Source organism: Arvicanthis niloticus, chromosome 6 (assembly GCF_011762505.2).
Source record: "Arvicanthis niloticus isolate mArvNil1 chromosome 6, mArvNil1.pat.X, whole genome shotgun sequence".
Taxonomy (NCBI): Eukaryota; Metazoa; Chordata; class Mammalia; order Rodentia; family Muridae; genus Arvicanthis; species Arvicanthis niloticus.
Window position 1 is genome coordinate 42,499,180 of NC_047663.1, and position 20,253 is coordinate 42,519,432.

At 37.7% G+C, this 20,253-nt stretch overlaps 1 protein-coding gene across 4 annotated transcripts in view; it reads right to left on the minus strand.

The window, feature by feature from the left end:
* Positions 1-20,253, minus strand: part of Nf1 (neurofibromin 1) — a 239,489-nt gene that overhangs the window by 200,390 nt on the left and 18,846 nt on the right. The window lies entirely within an intron of this gene.

The window sequence follows — 20,253 nt, forward strand, 5'->3', positions numbered from 1 at the left end:
TTGGTTTTTTGTTTTGGATTTTTTTGTTGGTTTTGTTTGTTTGTTTTGTTTTGTTTTGTTTTGAGACAGGGTTTCTCTGTGTAGCTCTGGCTGTCCTGAAACTCACTCTGTAGACCAGGCTGGCCTCGAACTCAAAAATCCACCTGCCTCTGCCTCCCAAGTGCTGGGATTAAAGGCGTGTGCCACCATTGCCCAACAGTCTATCAATTTTTAATTTTCAGTTTTCTTTCTGGAAATCATAAAAAAAAATATAAATCTATAAAGCCAAATCTTTTACCCAGTGTTTTCCAAGAAGAATGATGACCCTCAGGACCAGAGCTCTGTCCTTTTAGCTACAAAATAAGAGAATTCTGCAAGACATGCACATAAGCCTTTAGTATATACACTGAATGAACTACAGACCACGAAAATCTAGGCTACAAATCCCTGTTCAATAGAAAACAACAGCCAATTATTTAAATATAATTAAATATAATAAATCAGGAACAGAGCTAAAACTGACTTCAGTAAAGATAACCAACCATACAACCAAGGTACCAAACAACATAACCTAGAAATTCATCTCACAGGAAAACCAATTCTTTGGAGGGCTCACATTTACACTAACCTGTGCATAAGGTCAACTGCACTGCATAGAAATGCATCTCAACTCAAAAGTGTAATTCTGTACATAAGTATCAATTCACTGTTCTTAGACCCTGGTGATACTGAAAGAGAACCAAGGAGGTTCCTCTGTGAGACCACACCCACAACTCTCTCCACTTGAAAGGTAAAATTGGGAGGAACAAGTGACATGCCCAGATGGTTGCTAGGCAGTAGGACAGTATTAACTTGACAGCAGAGAAATAGAAAATACAGAGGGAAGGAGGTTAGGATGTAAGGAAGGCAGTGCACAGAAACTATAGAATTACATAGTTAACCATGAAGATGAGGTAGCTGGACAGCAGTGACACATGCCTTTAAATCAGGATTAAATCAGGAAGCAAAGGCCAGCAGATCTCTGTGAGTTTGAGGCCATATGGTCTATAGAGCAAGTTCCAAGACAGCCAGGGCTACACAGAGAAACCCTGCCTCAAAAAAACAAAAAAGATTGTAGAGGAAAAAACTTGACAACTCAAAAAAGAGAATTTTAGAAGGTGAGAATGGCAACTGTGTTGGTTTAAACATACTTGGCCCATAAGGAGTGGTACTATTAGGAGGTGTGGCCTTGTTGGAGTAAATGCGTCACTGTGGGGGTGGGCTTTGGAGGTCTCCTCCCATGCTCAGGTTCTACCCATTGCAAAGCAGAGCTTCCTAGCTAGTGACTTGAGAATGCCAATCTCTCTTGGTTGCCTTCAAATCAAGATACAGAACTCTCAGCTCCTTCTCCAGCACCATGTCTGCCTGCATGCTGCCATGTTTCCTGCTATTATAGTAATACACTAAACCTCTGAAACTGTAAGCCAACCCCAATTAAATGTTGCCTTTAAAAGAGCTGCTATGGTCATGGTATCTTTTTATAGCAATGGAAACCCTAACTAAGGCAGCAACAATACAGCTTGTAAATCTAAATCTCCCCAGCCCTTCCATACAATCAACAGAGAATCCAGAAGAATAAAGCTGCAAACTTACACACATCCACAGATAAATTAAAGGACAAGGTTCTCCTAAGTGCAAGTGTGCAAATGTGTGAAGAGTGTATGTGTGTGTGAGTGTGTGTGTGTATAAATAGGACCCACTTAACACAACCCTAGTGTAGTATAAGTATATACACAACAGGAAACAGAAAGCCTGATGAATGAACAAACGATTTTCCCAAATGACAGTACATTCTCAATGAAAACACACACACACACACACAAACAGGGATGTTCAGGACCATGTACAAGTCAGAAGAACTGTGACATATTCTAAATCACAAATAATAGATAGAATTTTCTGCAGTGATATTCTGTATCCAAAAATGATTACTAACCTTGGCCACTAGCCAGCTCTATGTTGCTATTTTAAACATCTGTACTATGGCTAGTCCAGATGAGGAATCAAATGTTGATTTTATTTAAATTTAATAGTTATATAAGATGCAGCGATCAAATCCTATTAGGCAATAATGTTCTAAAACATCCAGTTGACGAATCATTCAAAAAAGCAGCCTATTTTGAGAAATGCTGAAATTAAACTCCAAATTGACAATAGGATGAGAAGTAGGCAATCAATGGGATTCGATGAAGGAAGTAAGAAAAGGGAAGGGAGCCAAGAATTCCAAAAGAATAAAACCATCTTTTTTTTTTTTTTTTTTTTTTTTTCAATTTTATGAACTCTTCCCCAGCTAGGTTACAGAAACCCAGCTCAGGTCATTAGACTTGGTGGCGAGCACCTCTACAGCTCAGTCACCACACTGGCCCCTGGACCTTTCTTGTTTTCCTCCCTCCTTACTGTGCGCAGCCTTCAACCCCTACTTGTGCTTCACTACTTCCTCTATGCACCTGCTCAAACTCTGTGCGAGCACACTCCTGCTCCCGCATACAGAAGAGTCACACAGCCCACCAGCACCTTCCGGGCCCACTCAGGTACTAACACCTTAACTAGTGGCATCTTTCTATAAGCTCTATCCTTATCCCACTGGGGCTTTGTTATCCTGTGGCCTACTGTCCCCTCCCTCCCTGTTTGAGCTAATGTCCTGTGTCTGGCCACCCTCTACAGAGTAGTCTCTCCTGTCCCATTCACTTGTCTGACTCTGCCTAGCCTGCCACATGTGGACACTCTTTTTCTGTCTTGCTTCCCTCTGAAGGAATGTCTTTTTCATCCTGATCAGGCTCTACCCAAGCAAGTACACAGATGCCTACTTGCTCTGTTTTACCTAATGGCTTTTGAACTTTACAGAGGAAGAGAAGAAAATAATGGAGCATTTTCTGTGCAAACAGTACAACTGTAGTTTAGGCTGGTAAAAAACAGGTCCCTGTTGGGGTGGTAGATATCTGGAGAATCTTAAAACAGCACTTGGGAATTAGCTTTTGGAGTTTCAATAGTGGTTGCATAAATAGGTAATTTGTGAACTGAGTACAAATAGGTTCTATAAGACTTAAGGTTTCTGTGTATGAAAAACTTAGCCAGCTGTAAGTTCAGAATAGCAGGAAAAGAATAAACTAAAACTCAAACATTCAAGGGAAAGTGAATTCAAAGGATTTTACTTCTTGGCAAAATTAGTTTGGCTCCATGCAAATATATTTGCCTATGGATGTTTTATAATATCTATATCGTTTTTAAAATGGTAATTATGTAATACCTATTTTATGAGCTCAGGATTAAATTTCAGGCTGTTATCCCACTCTGCCCAAATTTAGTGATTCATATACTATTAACTTAGCCATATCCTGTACCATGCATTCCTGGCTTAACAATTTGCAGTTAATTCACCTTTTTCATTTAACTTTGTTATATGAATAATAGCTTTGTTTGATTGCCAATTATATACTTAAAACAACATTAAAATAGAAACAAACTTCATAACTTTTCATTAAGCACTATATAAAGCACTATTACATATGTAATACGTAACCAATTACACAGAATCCTCTGGGAGATGTGCTTAATATAAGCTACAATATTCAGGGGTAGTTTATTTTTTTTAATGTATTAATAATTAATAATAATGTCTATGTCTATATAATATACCATGTGCATACAATTCCCTTAGAAGCCAAAAAAGAGAGACATATATCCTAGGTTAAAGATGGTCATGAGCTGCCATGTAGATGCTGGGAATCAAACTAGGTCCTCTGGAAGAGCAGCCAGTGTTCTTGACCACTCAGCCTATACTCCAGCAAAGAATACACCTTCTTAATTTAATATGTTTGTTTCCTAATACCCAAAGATGACATATTGGGTGTTCTTCCTCCTCTTGGGATATTTTTCCTTTCCTTTTTTCCTGTGTGTACACTAAACAAAATGTAATGTCATCTCTAACTTCCATTACAGTCTGAGAGGCCTTTTAGAAACTCATCAGAATGTACACAGAAGCACACATTTTAGCTTGTGACCTTTCAAAGAATTTCTGAGTGAAACTAGAAACAAACTACTCATTGTTCACAGTTCTTTGTTTAAATAACTGTGTTTATTTCTTCTAAATAAATCCCTATTTGTTGAGATCTTATAGTAGATCATATTTTGTTTTAAATAGAGATAATTCAAAGGTGATTATTTTTCCTCATACAACCTAAACCCTTTATATTCTGTTATGTCCAAAGATATCTCTATATTCTATTATATCTAAAATATTTGTAATATAGAATATTTAAAAGTTTAATTCACTTTTCCAGATTGTGAAAGTAATAAATGCTCGTTGAAAAGAAAGCCATGAAAGAAAAAACAAACACTCAAATACAATTTATTTTGCTCAAAATAATTTTTCTCTAGTGTCTCATCTACCCCAGACTCAAACTCTCTATTGCAGTCAAAGATGACCTTGAAGTTCTGATCCTTCTGCCTCTACTCCCCAATTACTAAAGTTGCTAGCATGTACCACCATGCTCAATTCTATACAGCACTACAGACTGAATCTATAACTTCATGCAGGCTAAACAAGTACTCTCTATCAATTAAGCCTCATCCCCAGGATGCCTATGATTCTTGAACAAATATAATTAGCCACATGATAAACTTTAATGCATATCATTCTTGCATTTTAAGTTCCATGGTAGCAAAAAAGATATCTTTCTCAAAGGTCATTTTATCCTTTGATTAGAAATAATAAATGTTTGTTATTAATAAAATTAATAAATGTTTGTTGAGTCAAAGAATGAACCAGTGCCATTACACTGCCTTTCCTACTTACTGCCTTTAACAACCATCTTTTTATTACCTGAAGCAATGTGCCTTAGGACTGTGGTCCAGGAGCAACAGGCAGCCCCTGCTAGTCTACAGACAAAGTACAGACAGTTCAGTGAATTCAGAGGAAAATTGACCATTTCCTTTGCCTATATTTTAAAACCTGAAATATAACCTTTCCACAATCATCCTATTACTTCCTTTATACGTGAAAATCTCCGTACTATAAACTACCAGGCTTTTGGCTTAATCCTTTAATCAAACATCACTACCCAGGCAACCAGTAAGGCAATATTAATCTAGATAAAGTGGATCTTCACTGAAAGACTTACATTTGGAGGATCAACAACTACAGTTAGCTCCCTACCAACCTGCCCTACAGAAAGGCACATGTACAGGAACTTCCAATTATACCTCATTTAAAAGGATACTTTTACATTTGTTTTCCCACTTAGGCATAATTAGCAAATAAAAAAGTTATATATTTAACTTATATAACAAGATTTCAATATCCTGTGAAGTCATAACCACAATTGTGCTAGTCTGAATAAAAATGATCCCCATGGTTCATATATTTGAATACTTGATTCCCAGCTGATAGAACTGTCTAAATGCATCACTGGGGTGGTCTTTCCAGTTTCAAAAGACTCTTGAAATCCCCAGTGCTCTCTCTCTCTGCCCTATGGTTATGGATCAAAATGTGATCTCTCAGCTATTTCTTTGCTCTGACATCATGGATTCTTACCCTCTGAAAGTGTAAGCCAAACTAAACATTTTTTTTTTATTTTTTCTTTTGGTTTTTCGAGACAGGGTTTCTCTGGGTAGCCCTGACTGTCCTGGAACTCACTCTGTACGCCAGGCTGGCCTTGAATTCAGAGATCCTCCTGCCTCTACCTCCCAAGTGCTAGGGGTTAAAGGTGTGTGCTGCCACTAACTCCACTGCCACCACCCCTGCCACCCCCGCCACCCCCACTACCCTCAACCCCAGCTAAACATTCTCTTCTATAAATTGCTTTGATCATGCTGTTTTATCACAGCAATAGAAAAGAAACTATGATAATAATCAAGTCAATTAATGCATTCATTATTCAACATAATTACCTTTGGTGAGAGAAAAAATAAATACAAAAGGTGAAAAAGAAAATGACTTTAAAACAACCAGAAAGAAAAATACCACCTATACAATAATGGCAATTATAATGACAACAGAATTCTCAACAACAGTAAAAAGGTAAGAAAATGGTATCTTTAACATACTGAAGAGAAAAACAACTACCTAGATTTCTACATAGTGGTAAAATTATGACTCAGGAATGAGGAGGAAATTAAGATATTTTTAAGAAAAGAAAAAGAGCAATTACTGCAATAGATCCTTACTTAAAATTGTTCTAAAGAACTTGCTTCAAGCAGAAGAAAAATGAGCCTAAAAGAAATGTCAGCTGGAGAAATGGTTCAGCAGTTAAAAGCACTGACTGTTCTTCCAGCGGTCGTGAGTTCAATTTCCAGCAACCACATGGTGGCTCACAATTATCTGTAATGGGGTCCAGTGCCTTCTTCTGGTGTGTCTGAAGACACCTACAGTGTACTCATATAAAAAAGATAAAAGAAAAGAAAAAAGAAAAGTCAGGTTCAAGAAGGGGGGAAGAGTTAAAAAAAGACAAATAAAAGTCTTATAAAGTAACAGTAATAAGTAAGTTTAAATATGCCAATAATCATGATTAATGTAAATAAAATAAACATTCCAGTTAGAAGAAAAAGTCAAACTATTTCCACATGTACTATTTATAAGAAAAATTAAAAACACAAACATACACAAAGATTTCATGGTCAGTGAATGGGAGAAGACCCAACAGATACTAAAGAAACTCAACAAGAAATGGAATGCTTGTAGGAGATGGCTTGTCCAACATGTGCAAGGTAGAGGGAGGGAGGGAAAGGGGAGGGGAGGAGGAAGGAGTGAGGGAGAGGGAAGGAACAACAGTAAAACCCACCAGAAACAGAAGATGACTTCACAGCATGAGATTCTGACTTCTGTGCATCTAATATACACGTAACAAAACTGGCATATCTACTGATTTGGACTAGAGAGATGGCTCAGAAGGTAAGAACACCTGCTATACAAGGTGTATATGGGGTGTATATGGGGGCCTGAGTTTTGCTGCGGGTACTCAGATAAAAAGCTGGGCATGGCTGTGCATGCGCCTGTAACCTCACTGCTGTTAGGGGTATAAAGAATGGAGGACTGTTGGGGCTTGCTGGACACTAGTCTAGCTCTAAGTTCAGTGAGAAACCCTGTGTCAAAATAATAAGGCAGTAACAGAACAGGACATTCAACACTCTCCTCTGGCCTGTGTGTGCACATATGCATAGGTATAAGCATGTATGTACAAACCACACACACACATAAACACACAGCAAAAGAAGTTTTAAAAAAATCACATCAAATTCAGTGCAAGACTGCCTAATACATATATCTTTCAGTTATACAATGTAGTAAGGGGAAAAAATCAGAATGTAGAACTTGACCAAAACAACACATAAGGATTATACCTAAGAACCAGAGATTACACAGTATTTTCAAGAACATATAAAATCTTTTAAAAATGAACTTCCTGACTATCTAGACTCCATGGCGGTCCATAATTATTCCTACATTGTAGTATCTAATCTATAACCTTGTGTAATTCTTGCACCCTATATGAAAGCTGTTCTCTATGGGTAATATAAGGTAGCAGAAGGGAAGGTATATCAACTTCCAAGGGTCTTTAAAAAACAAAACAAAACAAAAACAAAAACAAAACATGGCTTCTGATTCTCTCAAAACATTCACCTTCCACAATGCCAACTGTCATACGTTCAAGAAGGCCTATCAACAGGTACTAAGCCCTTTTGCAAGCAGCTAGAGATAGATTAAATTAGATACATAGACAGACAGACATCAAAGCCACCTCCTTATAGCTATAGAAATGATTTCTCTTGGAAGTGAATAATGTAGTACATGTCAAATCTTTAGATGACTGCCACTCATCTGCAATCTTTTGAAAAACTGAGCAAAAGCTATGCCATGAAGCCACTCAGGGATTTTAGAAAAGCAGAACTTTGAGATATTAAAATTGTCCATTGTTTTTTTTAAAATAACCTGGTATAGACTTGTAATCTCACTACTAAGGAGGCTCAGACTCATGACTCAAATGCTAGCCTGTGCAAGAAAGAGTACAAAGCAAGCCCAAGAAACTTCAGTAAGAATCTGCTTCAAAATTACAAAAAAAGAAAAAAAAAAAAGTACGGTTGGAGAGATGGCTTAGCAGTTTAGAGCACTGGCTGCTCCTCCAGAGGACACAGGTTCACTCCCTAGCACCCCCAGGGCAGTTCACAACTATCTATAACTGTGCTTCCAAGTATAAATTTATTAAAAATAAACCTTCTTTTAAAAATAACAAAATAAATAAAATGTAAAAACTAAAGGGGATCAGGAGTACAGCCCAAGATGTGGTACTTCTCTAACATACTGCATTTTAGAAAATTTTTCAACAACAGTAAAAAGTTAAGGTCAAATCTGAAAGTACTAGTAACATAAAAACCATATTTGCTGAATATACAATTAAACCAGGAAAACATCAAAGACAATAAAACACCCTGGATAAAAGAAAATCATAACCAAAAATGAAAATACCTAAATATTTTTATTTAATTTTTATTGAGAATTTCATGTGTTTACAATGAAATATGATTATGTCCAACTCCATTTCTCCCCTCCAATGCCCCAGATCTCCACACGTCTGCCTCCCAACTTCATGACTTTTTTTAAAAAAACCTCTGAGCCATCTCCAGCCCTTCTTTAAAAATAGTTTAAGTCCATTTAATGCAGACCATATGTGCATGCCTATAGAGCTATTGGAGCATGGGCAACTAACACTGGCCAAACTTTCAATGATTTTTTCCCTCCCACAGTAGCTATCCACTGCCAATAAATAGCTCCACTGTCAGCAGTGGGGCCTCTCAAGTTCCTCCCTATCTACGCTGCCATTTTGGCTGGCTTGATCTTGTACACTGAAGTATAAATTAATAAATAAAACCAGACACTGGTGGTGGACATCTTTAATCCTCACACTAGAGAGGCAGAGGCAGGCAGATCTCTGAGTTTGTGTCCAGCCTTTCCTACAGAGAGTTTTCCAGGAAAGCCAGGGCTACACAGAGAAACCCTGTCTTGAAAAACATAAACGAACAAACAAACACACAAACAAAGATAGCTAGGAAAACATCTCAAAGACAATAAAACACCATGGATAAAAGGAAAATCATAACCAAAAATGAAAATACCTAAAATTGAAAAATAATAAAAAGCCTGGCTAAAAAGCTGTCTCTGTGGTTAGGAACATATGCTTGCTCCCCTGTGGTTAGGAACACATGCTCACTCCTCTGGAGGACCTGAGGTCAGTTTCCAGCAGCTATGGCAGGCAGCTAACAAACTGCACGACCACAACCTCAGAGGATCCAACTTCCACTTTTGGCCTCTACAGGCACCTGCATCTGTGTAAACAAACACACACACACACACACACACACACACACACACACACACACTTATAAGATCTTTTTTAAAAAAGAAAAACAGGGAGCCAGATAATTAGCTCAGCAGTAAGGAGCACTAAAGAGGTCTGGGAGTTAATTCCCAGCATTCACATGACAGCTGTATAATTCACATGACATGTCTATAATTCTTGTCCCAAAAGATCTAATGCCCTCTTCTGAACTTGATGGGTGCTATACATTGTATATATACATATTCACGTACATACATACATACATACATACATACATACAAGCAATATATTCATACCTGTGAAATAATAAAATACATTTTAAAACTAAAAAATAATGAAATTCCAAATATGGAATATGATTAAAGTAATCTTTTGCTATCTGCTAGGAAGGAGTCATATGTCCCCAAGCAGGTAGATACAAATGTTAAATACACAACTCCAAGGACAACATGTAACAGGAAGACATGCTGGAGGTGGCAGCACTGGGAGTCAAGGACTTTTAAAAACAATCTGGCACTTTCTGGTAAAACGGAACATTCTCATATATGCTAAAACTGAGCAGGCCTACTACTAGACATACATTCTCAATGGTCAGAAGCAGGATTATTAGTTACAGAAGAAAAAAACTGCAAAATGAAGTGTAGTCCAGAGATGGAACACTTGCACTCCCAAGTGCAGGGATAACAGGTATGAACCACCACTCCTGACACTTTCATTATTATAACAATCACTAGTTACGGGTGGTTTTCTTATTATAGACCTGTGGTGATTTTCCCCGAAACATCAACCTAGTAAAAAGGTATGCCATTTACTATAAACAAATTTGGACCAGCTATCTCTACATTTGAGAGGTAAAATAACCTTTAAATCCTATGGTATGCTTCCATAAGATGAAAATTTTGCATATCATTCTATAATACATCTGTATAAACTTAAATTTTCCAATACATTCCAAAAACATTTTAAAAATATGTTTCTAGAAAAGACTGTCCTAAATATGCACTGAAACCTAAGCAACTCAAATGAGTTATACATGAGATACATATGCCTCAACACACAAAACATAATATACAACATACAAAGTCTATAGTATAGAAAACCAGTTACTCCCTACACTGGAAGTCCAAAGATAAGGAAAGCACCATTTTGAAAAGTATTAGTACATAATTAGAAACTGGAGATAAAGCTGCTCTTCCAGAGGTCCTGAGTTCATATCCCAGCAACCACATGGTGGCTCACAACTATCTATAATGGGATTTGATGCCTTCTTCTGGTATGCAGGTGTACATGCAGTAAAGTAATCATAAATAAAACTAGCAAACAAAAAAAAATACATGAATTATTTGGGCAACTAGCAAACTTTAAACATAGGCATGAAGTATGGTTTAGTACTATTATGATGTTAAATGTCCTGAATTTAAAACTTATACTACCATCTAAAGAGATTAGTTCTTACTCTTAAAGGCACCCTGAAGCATCCTGGGACAGGGCATGAGGCCTACAACTAAGTATCAAATGTTTCTCTCCATGTCCCCCAAATTATATGCATGTATGGACAGAAAAACGGCAGAGAGAATAAATGAAAATATATACAAGTAGAAAAGCACAGTGGTGTTGTGCCTGTAATCCCAGCTCTTCCATGTGTAGAAAAAAGTACAGCTTGAGTTTGAAGCCACTCTGGGTAAAATATGGAGAGCCAATCTCAAAAAAATATCCCCCAAAATAACAAAAAGAATGTAGACAATTGGCATATCAGGGTAAAGATGTAACATAATTTCTTGAGAACTATTATACATGGTGAAAACACACCAAGAAATCACCACCTATACAGACAGGTAGGCCTTCACTTCTGCAGATGTTGGTATAGCAATCCACACAAAGACAGAAGCTAGGACCAAAGAGTAGAGTTGTTGTTATAACACAAATCTAACTGCAGAAACAACTTTGGATCTGGGTAATAGGTACAAGCTGGAAGAATCTAGACAGGCTTGTAGAAAACGCCTTGTCACTATGAACAGAGCCTTATGAATGATTCTGAGGTGACCGCACAGAAGCTAACTACACAGAATGCCTCTGTCTTTTCAGAGACTGCACAAATGCTTTCAAATGAAATGCTGATAGAAATATGAATAGTAAAGGTCATTCTGATGAGGTCACAGAAATGGGGAACATGTCACTGCCAACTGGAAGAACACAGACCCTTGTTACAGAGAAGCAGGGCAGCTGGATACAGCACAATAGTAGAGAACGACCTAGCATGCTCGAGGATCTGGGTCCCACATTCAGTACAGAAAAATAAAAATTTTATTTTATTTTATTTTATTTTATACATGGTGGTAAAGACCCGGTGTGAACTGTGTCCTATCCTGGTGTTTTACAGGAACTAAGACTTATGAGTGGTAAAATTAGATGTTTGGTTGATGAACTATGTAAACAAAAGCAGAGCCGTAACACGGCTTCTCTTGACTGCATCTAGTAAATCCAAATAGAAGTTACTTCAAGATGAAGTTTATAATCAAAAGGAAAGCAGATATTTTATTTGGGAGCTTCTTCCTGGCCATGATGTAAAGAATGAAAATGTATGTCTGGGAAAAAAACTTCCACAGTTCTATGACGATTCTTTAACAGATTAGTGGAAGCCAGATGTGAAGCATCATGGTAACAGAAATGACCACAAAGGCAAGTCATTCAGGAAGTTACGGGTATTGCTCCTCTTGTCAGGTTCAGAATGCCATAGCTTGGAAAAGATCCTGTCAAAAGAAAGGTTTGGGTGGCCAAACTTTTGACTCTAGCCTGAAAGAGCCACAGACCAGCATTCCAACCCATGCCACACAGGCTGCACCCAGCCAGCAGAGCCATTAACACCAAGACTGCCAAAGTTTTAAAAGCCCAAATTCCACACCAGGGGATGTGAAAGGCAAGGTGTGAAGTAAAAGTCATTATTCATGAGCCTTAAGATACACTGTTTATACTGCTGAGCTTTGGACTTTCTTATGTAAGACTCACAATCCCTTTCTTCTTTCCTCTTTTTCACCTTTTAAAAATAGGAATGCCTATCTTCTGCCTGCCCCAAATTTGTATCTTAGAAGCAGATAACTTCATTTCACAAATTCATAGCTAGGCAACTTGCCTCAAGATGAACAGCATCTTGACTCTCACCTATGCTCACTCAGATGAGACTGAGACTCTAGACTTCAGACATGCGGTGCTGCTGGAATAGAGCAAATACACTGTACCTACACAGAACAAAGACGTGGATGTGCAGGACAGCGGGAGAATGCTATGGTCTGAATGCTTGTTTCACAACACCCCTATTCATATGTTGAAACTTAGCCCTCACTGAAAGTTTTACAAGAATGGAAATTAGGTTATAGAGCCCTCAAAAGAATGATTCTGTCCTAAGAGGCCCAAATGAAATGAACATGATGGTTCATGCCTCTAATCCTAGCACCTGGAGATGTAGAAGGAAGAGAAACTGTGAATTAAAGGTCAGCTTGGGCTACACAGCAAATTCAAGAAGCCAGCCTAAGCAACGTCACCTCAAAATAAATAAATAAAAAGAGAGCTAGGGTGTGCTCAGTGGTGGAAGGCTCACCTAGTGGATGTTAAGGCCCTGGGCTTAATCTCCAGCACCACAAGGAATAAAAATGGAGCCTAGGTGAAGAAAGGACAAGAAGGGACATTTAGGAAGCACAAGCCCTTTGACACCAAACCTGCTGTGTCTTACTCTTGGTGCTTCTCATCCATCAGGAGTGTGATGGATGAATTTCTGCTTCCTATTGTACTAACTTTACTACAGCAACCTAAATAGACAAAGATACTTTCCAAACCAGCTGCCTCCAAAACTACCAGACTACCAGTTTAGTTAATGCTCCAACAATCTCTACTCAGAGAAAATATTTTCCTATTATTATTATTATTATTATTATTATTATTATTATTATTATTATTATTTTGGGTTTTTTGTTGGTTTTTTTTGGTTTTTTGTTTGTTGTTTGTTTGTTTGTTTGTTTGAGACAGGGTTTCTCTGTATAGCCTTGGCTGTCCTGGAACTTACTCTGTAGACCAGGCTGGCCTCGAACTCAGAAATCTGCCTGCCTCTGCCTCCCAAGTGCTGGGATTAAAGGCGTGCGCCACCACTGCCCGGCTCTAATATTATTTAAAAAGCCAGTCAACAAATTTCAAAATCATTCCTCTTCTGGTCATATTAAAATAAGCCACCCTATCTGTCACTGATGTTAAAATGAAGATGGAGAGTTGAGAAGAGTTCAGTTAGTGCAGCACCTGCAAGACCTAAGTTTGCTTCTTCCAGAATCTATGCAAAGAGCTGAGCAAAGTGGCACATACCTACAATCCCAGCACTTGGTAAGCAGAGACAGAATCTATGCAAAGAGCTGAGCAAAGTGGCACATACCTACAATCCCAGCACTTGGGAAGCAGGGACGGGAGGACCCCTTGGGCTTACTATCAACCATTAGTCACTTAAACATCCTATCTCAAAAATGAAGTGGAGGAGTCATTGAGGATGCCCTCTGAGCTCCTACATATGCAGGAAAGGGCAGAGAGGAAGGCTGAAAAATAATTTTTTTAAAAGAATTACTAAAAAGGTTAACCACATTTAATCAGATTTATAAGCGTGCTTTGTTAATTCACCATAAAACCAAATAGGGACAGTTAAATGTTTATGAAGCTAAGTTGCGGGATTCAAATTTTAAGACATAATAAAATACACTGGCAAAGTTCCGAATTTACCAATTTTAATAAGCTAAAATAACAAAAGGCAACAGTGAAGATTCTCATCTAGGTTTTACCTCCTTCACAGTAGTTGAGGAAATAGGTTTTGATTAACAAAGATGCTATGTGTTAGCTGTAACATGGCATATATAACAGTTTAAGCACCTGCCACTATGCTAATTTTACAACTTAGTTCAAGCAGCAGTTGGAGCTATTTAGCAGAGTGCTAATGGCCATGTTCTTTATTGGACTGAATGAAAGAGAACTTCATTCATAAAACGTCAAGATGCAGATTAAAATAAACTTGGGATAATCAAGGAGAATAGAGACAACTCAAGTTTAACTTCCAGGCCTAAGTCTAGAAGCCCTTTCAATTTCAAATTGAGACAGTCTATTTTTAACTAGTCTACTTTTAATATCCCAATGCTAAAATAATACTATTAGAGTCAATTGGTGGGGTTTGGGGGCGGAGTTGAGAGCTGGAACATACCTATATTCCTAACACTGAAAGGAACAGAGACAGGTGGATTACAAGTTAGGAGCCAGGGAAATACTGAGAACCTGTGTGCCCTATACCCATTAAAAATATATAGACACATGTGTGTCTCTCTGTGTGTATAATGACCCATGCCTTTAATCCCAGCATTCTGGAGGAAGAGGAAGGTAGATGTCTGAGTTTGAGGCTAGCCTGATCTACAAGAAGGAGTTCCAGGGCAGCCTGGGCTACAGAGAGAAGCACTGTACTGAAAAAAAATTACAATAAACTTGCTTAGGAAATATTAAGTTACAGAGAAAGAATTTAGCTAAAGGACTATGGTCTCCAGCAGGACTAGAAGATTAATGTACTCCACCAGACTTGTTAGACATTGTGAGAAAGAAAAGTTTGTACCATAATTGAAGTTTGGGATCGCTATGTTTCTGCTGAAGTTTATTCACCAAGATTGACCTCCAATGAGGCTCCATTCCCATAACAAAAGGAGACAACTCTGCCTTACAAGCGGCCATTAGACCCACCCCCCCCCCCCCATCAGAGAACATAATTCTAGGGGGCAGCTCTGGGGGGCAGTGCAAGGTCACAGCTATCATTAAGTCCTGGTCAGCCACTGAGTCCCCTGTGCTCTTAACAGAGAAAACATAATTCTGCAGGTGGGTAAGAAGACCCTGGTAACAACTATTTGAAAAACAGCACTATTGTGAGTCTAACAGCATCTCTGCTGTGTAAATCTCTCATCCCTGCCTGTTTAGATAGAGAGTTCCAAGTTTAACCGGGGGCTAGACCAGAAAAGGATTTAAGAATGACAGAGTATGTGGAATGCATAAGCATAATGTGTACATGTTAGTGACATCTTCTGTTTGAGGCTGGCTCCTCTTTGGGCAGTAGCCAGAGTCAGACAAGTACTATTAAAGAGCCTTTCCTTCACTAAGCTCTCGGTGTTCAGAAGATTTATTATTTCTATAACAGTAGCTCATGCCTGTAATCCTATTATTTGAGAAAAGCACAGATGGGAAAAATCAAGAGTCAAAGTAATCCCCAATACACAGTTAATTTAAGACCACCTTGAACTACAAGACCATGACTAAACGCCAAAACATAAAAAAAATAAACCAAATAAAAATATATGTGTGTGTGTGTGTTTGGTAGTTATTATAACACACACACATTCTTCTGGTGCAAGAGATCAAAATCAAACCCTTGCACTCTACTACTAAGCTACATCCCTATCTCAGAAAACATGTTTTTTATAAGACATTCATCCTTAATTTACCTGAAAACTAACCAAGTGAAACTATTGAAAAGGAAATAAATATTCCTCTAAACCAGTGGTTCTCAACCCTTCTAATGCTGCGACCCTTCAAATACAGTTCTTCATGTTGTGGTGACCTCCAACCATAAAATTATATTCACTGCTACTTCATAACTGTAATTTTGCTACTATTATGAATTGTATTGTAAATATTTTTGGAGCCAGAGGTCTGCTAAAGGGGTCATGACCCACATGTTAAGAACGATTGTGTGAGAACATAAGCAAACAATTCAATAACTGAAGAGAAAAAGGATGAAATTGCAAAGTGAAGTTAATATATAGTCAAGCCACATAAAACAACACACAATGATCAAGACTCCTTACGAAGAAGTTGAAGGTTGGGATGTGGATTAATTAAAGAACACTTGCCTAGCATGAGCAAGGTTCTGAGGTCAATCCCAGGACCACAATCAAAGGGAAAGGGGTCTCTAGCCCAAGAGGTACACTTGCATCCTAGCACTGGGGAGGTACAGACAAACAGACTCAAGGGCTCACTGGCTACTAGCCTAACCCAATCTACCAGTCTGGGCCCCAGTGAGACACCTAGTTGAAAAAAAGAAAAAAAAAGTGTCTTAATTAGATTTCTAATAATTGTGATAAAACACAATTAGTAAAAACAACTTGGGGAAGAATTTATTTTATCTTACAACTCTCAAGTCACACTCCATCTCTGAGGAAAGTCAGGGCAGAAACTCAAGGCAGAAACCTGAAGGCAGGAACTAAAGCAAAAACAATAGAGGAAAGCTGCTTACTGGCTTGCTTCTCACAGTTTTCTCAGGCTGCTTTCTTATACAATTCAGAATCGCCTGCCCAGGGGTGAAGTCAACCACACTGGGCTGGACCCTCCCATATCAACTAATCAGACTTGCCTAGAGGATATCTGATAAAGGCAGCATCTCAACTAAGGTTCTTCTTTCCAGCTATCTAATCTGTGTCAAGGTGACAAAAACAGAAGAACAAAGCAAACAAACAAAAGGTAATAATTAAAAAAAAAAAAAAAAAAAAAACCAGAACAAACAAGATAGAAAGGGAGAATTTTCTTTTGGAGTATGGTCCATGATATGTTGTGTATGCTCTAATATATAGTCTTACACTGTATACCAGCAACACTAATTAGACTCAGGGGAAAGGAAGGAAGGAAGGAAGGAAGGAAGGAAGGAAGGAAGGAAGGAAGGAAGGAGAGAGAAGGGAAGGAAAACAAAGGGAGGGCGTGAAGGTGAAAGGGAGTTGGAGGATTCAGACATAAAATTAGCAAAAAATAAGTATAAATAAATAAATGCATAAGTGTTTATTTTAAAAGGTGGATAGTTCCTGAGGAATGCTACCTTAGGTTGACCTCTGCTCTACACACACAAGCACACATGTATATATCTGCATATCTATGAACATGTATCAGCACAACGTTTTTTTTAAAGCCCTGTCATTCATAACTTTTCCCTATTTTCAACTAATTTACTCCCATTAGTTTCATCCTGTCATTATTTAATCATCTAAGGCTTCCAATATCATCTCCTACACAAATCTCACATTCAGGCTCTCTAAACTCCTACAATCAATTCCCTACTTCAGAGCTTCATTCCCAACAATTACAACAATTTCCTATTCTCATTGTCTTTAATACTGTCTCCTCAAATCCATCTCCAGTATACCATAAACTATTTGAGCTGGGCGGTGGTGGCGCACGCCTTTAATTCCAGCACTTGTGAGGCAGAAGCAGGAGGATTTCTGAGTTCGAGGCCAGCCTGGACTACAGAGTGAGTTCCAGGACAGCCAGGGCTACACAGAGAAACCCTATCTCGAAAAAACAAAAAAACAAAAACAAACAAACAAACAAAAAACCAAAAACAAAAACAAAACAAAACAAAAAAAAAAAAACAAGGAAGAAAGAAAGAAAAGAAAGAAAGAAAGAAAGAAACTATTTGAAACATGTGAACATGGCGTTCATACTTAAAGCCTTTCAATGGGTCCCTGTCACACACACAATAAAGTCAAACTTTCAACAGTTGACTGCCTGTTATAAATCATCTAAGCTAGAATTGTGCTGTATCTAGAGAGATTAATAGGGCACTATTAAAAACTTGCATTCTTCAGACCTAGAGTGGTTTCTGTAAGATAAGAAAATAAAAATAAATCATTCCCAGAAAAATTTTCCAATATCTGAAATGTAGTTGAAACACTTCTATTTTAATAGGTCGACTGACATTTTAAGAATCCACTCTATTTTGTGATTATCTTGAAAGTTAAAGAAAAATAAAAGTCCCCTCAAATTCTAGTCCCAAATTCATTTAGTAACATTTACTCATGAGACAACATGTAGATTAAAACCATACAACACTGAATAAAATTATTTTTACTTACTTTGAAATAATAAAAACCAGTTCATATTAGTTAATACATATACCATATTTGAAAGGCATATTTTTTTAAGAATTCAACCAAATTCTAATCTACAAATGTTGATATAAACTTTTATTTATTTACTTTAAAATACCAAATGACTGCATTTATGATGATTTGACTAGAGCAAGATGAGAATGAGAGGAAAAGGCCAGCCTAGGGCAAGATGGGTCAGTGGGCGAAAGTGCTACTGTACAATTCTGAGACCCTGAGTTCAATCCAGGAATGACATATTGAAAGCAAAGAGACCAACTCCCATAGCTGTCTTCTGACCGCCACTAACATGTTGTGGCACATGTTATAGTAATTAATACAAAACAGTAAATAAAAATATAAACTCTTAAAAAATTAAGAACCATTCTTTAATCTGTTAAAACTTGACATATGCCAGGCAGTTCTCTTGAACAACACAGAAAATCCTTTCTCATGAATTCATTCAGTAAATTCTGAGTGTCTTCTATGTGCATGCCACATATACAATGGGGGAGAGCACAAATCTCTGTCTTTCTGGAATATGTTTAATAGAGAAGATAATTAGCAAATATGGCTTTAGAGTTCTAAAAATAAAATTCCCTACCCCTAACGAGAAGTGAGGTTTTAGACATGGTTATGTTTTAGTAGGTCCTTGAAGAGAAGAACTTTATAGTTTTAAGTTCTTCCATTCCAACTCTCTCAAGATTCCCACTGTGCTTTAGCAGGAAGGCTGGATAGGTTCTAACTATCTAGATGTCCATAGCCCCATTATTTGTATTATTCTTCTGAAACACATACGCAACTCTTCAGTTGAAAATTACTAGGTCTAATAATAAAAAAAGTAAGTCTTTTGAAATTTGGTAGGGTAGGAGCTGGAGAGATGGCTTAGCTGTCAAGAGCAGTTACTGAGCCGGGCAGTGGTGGTGCATGCCTTTAATCCCAGCATTTGGGAGGTGGAGGTAGGCAGATTTATGGGTTTGAGGCCAGCCTGGTCTACAGAGTGAGTTCCAGGACAGCCAGGGCTACACAGAGAAACCCTGTGGAAAAACCTTTAAAAAAAAAAAAAAAAAAAAAAAAGCAGTTACTGTTCAGTAACTTGGGTTCAGTTTCAAGTACCTATATGACAGCTCACACCTCTTTATAACTCCAGTTCCAGCATTCAGTGCCCTCTTCTGACCTTCAAATTCACCAAGCACACACATACATGGTAACATATATACAGGCTAAAAACCCATACACATAAAATAAATAAGTGCAAAAAATTAAATTTGACAAGCTACAATAGTATAAACAATGTAATGTATAACAATGGACTTGTAACAATGGAAAGGTAACAAAGATAAATTTGTATGGGTAAAATTATATAATTCAAAACTCACTAGTTTACACTTACTGTAGCTCCCAACTAATTCTTAAACTATGAATCATGGGAGTCATGAAAATGCTGGCAATAATGAAAATTTTCTTAGGGGCAACAATCAAAAATGAGTTGGTGGTACTCACTCCTGTTGTATCACAGAACTTCACTGCAGCCTTGGAATGAACAAAGTATGCTTTGACTGTACATGCCATCATGACACACACTTAGAACACCTTGAATAGGATCTAGACTACTGTGCATTATTAAGTGTAGTCTTTTCATTATACATACAAAGTTTTCTGTTCTTATAGAAACACAATGGTTTAATTATGAAAAACAATGGCTTGCAATGTTTTTCTACCATGATCCCTCGGCATGCAAATATCAAATCAACATATCTTTGAATTGAATTGTATTAAAATGTTTGACTTTAAAAATTATTCTTTGAATAGGCTAAGGATGGCTCAGTTGGTAAAGTACTTGCCTTGAAAATGTGAGGAATAAAATTCTATCCCACCAGCACAGCATACATCTAAAATCCCAGTGTTGGGGAGGGAAAAAAAGGTGGATCACTGAGGCTTACTAGTCAGCCAAGCTACTCAAAATGATCAACTAAAGGTTTAAGCAAGAGACC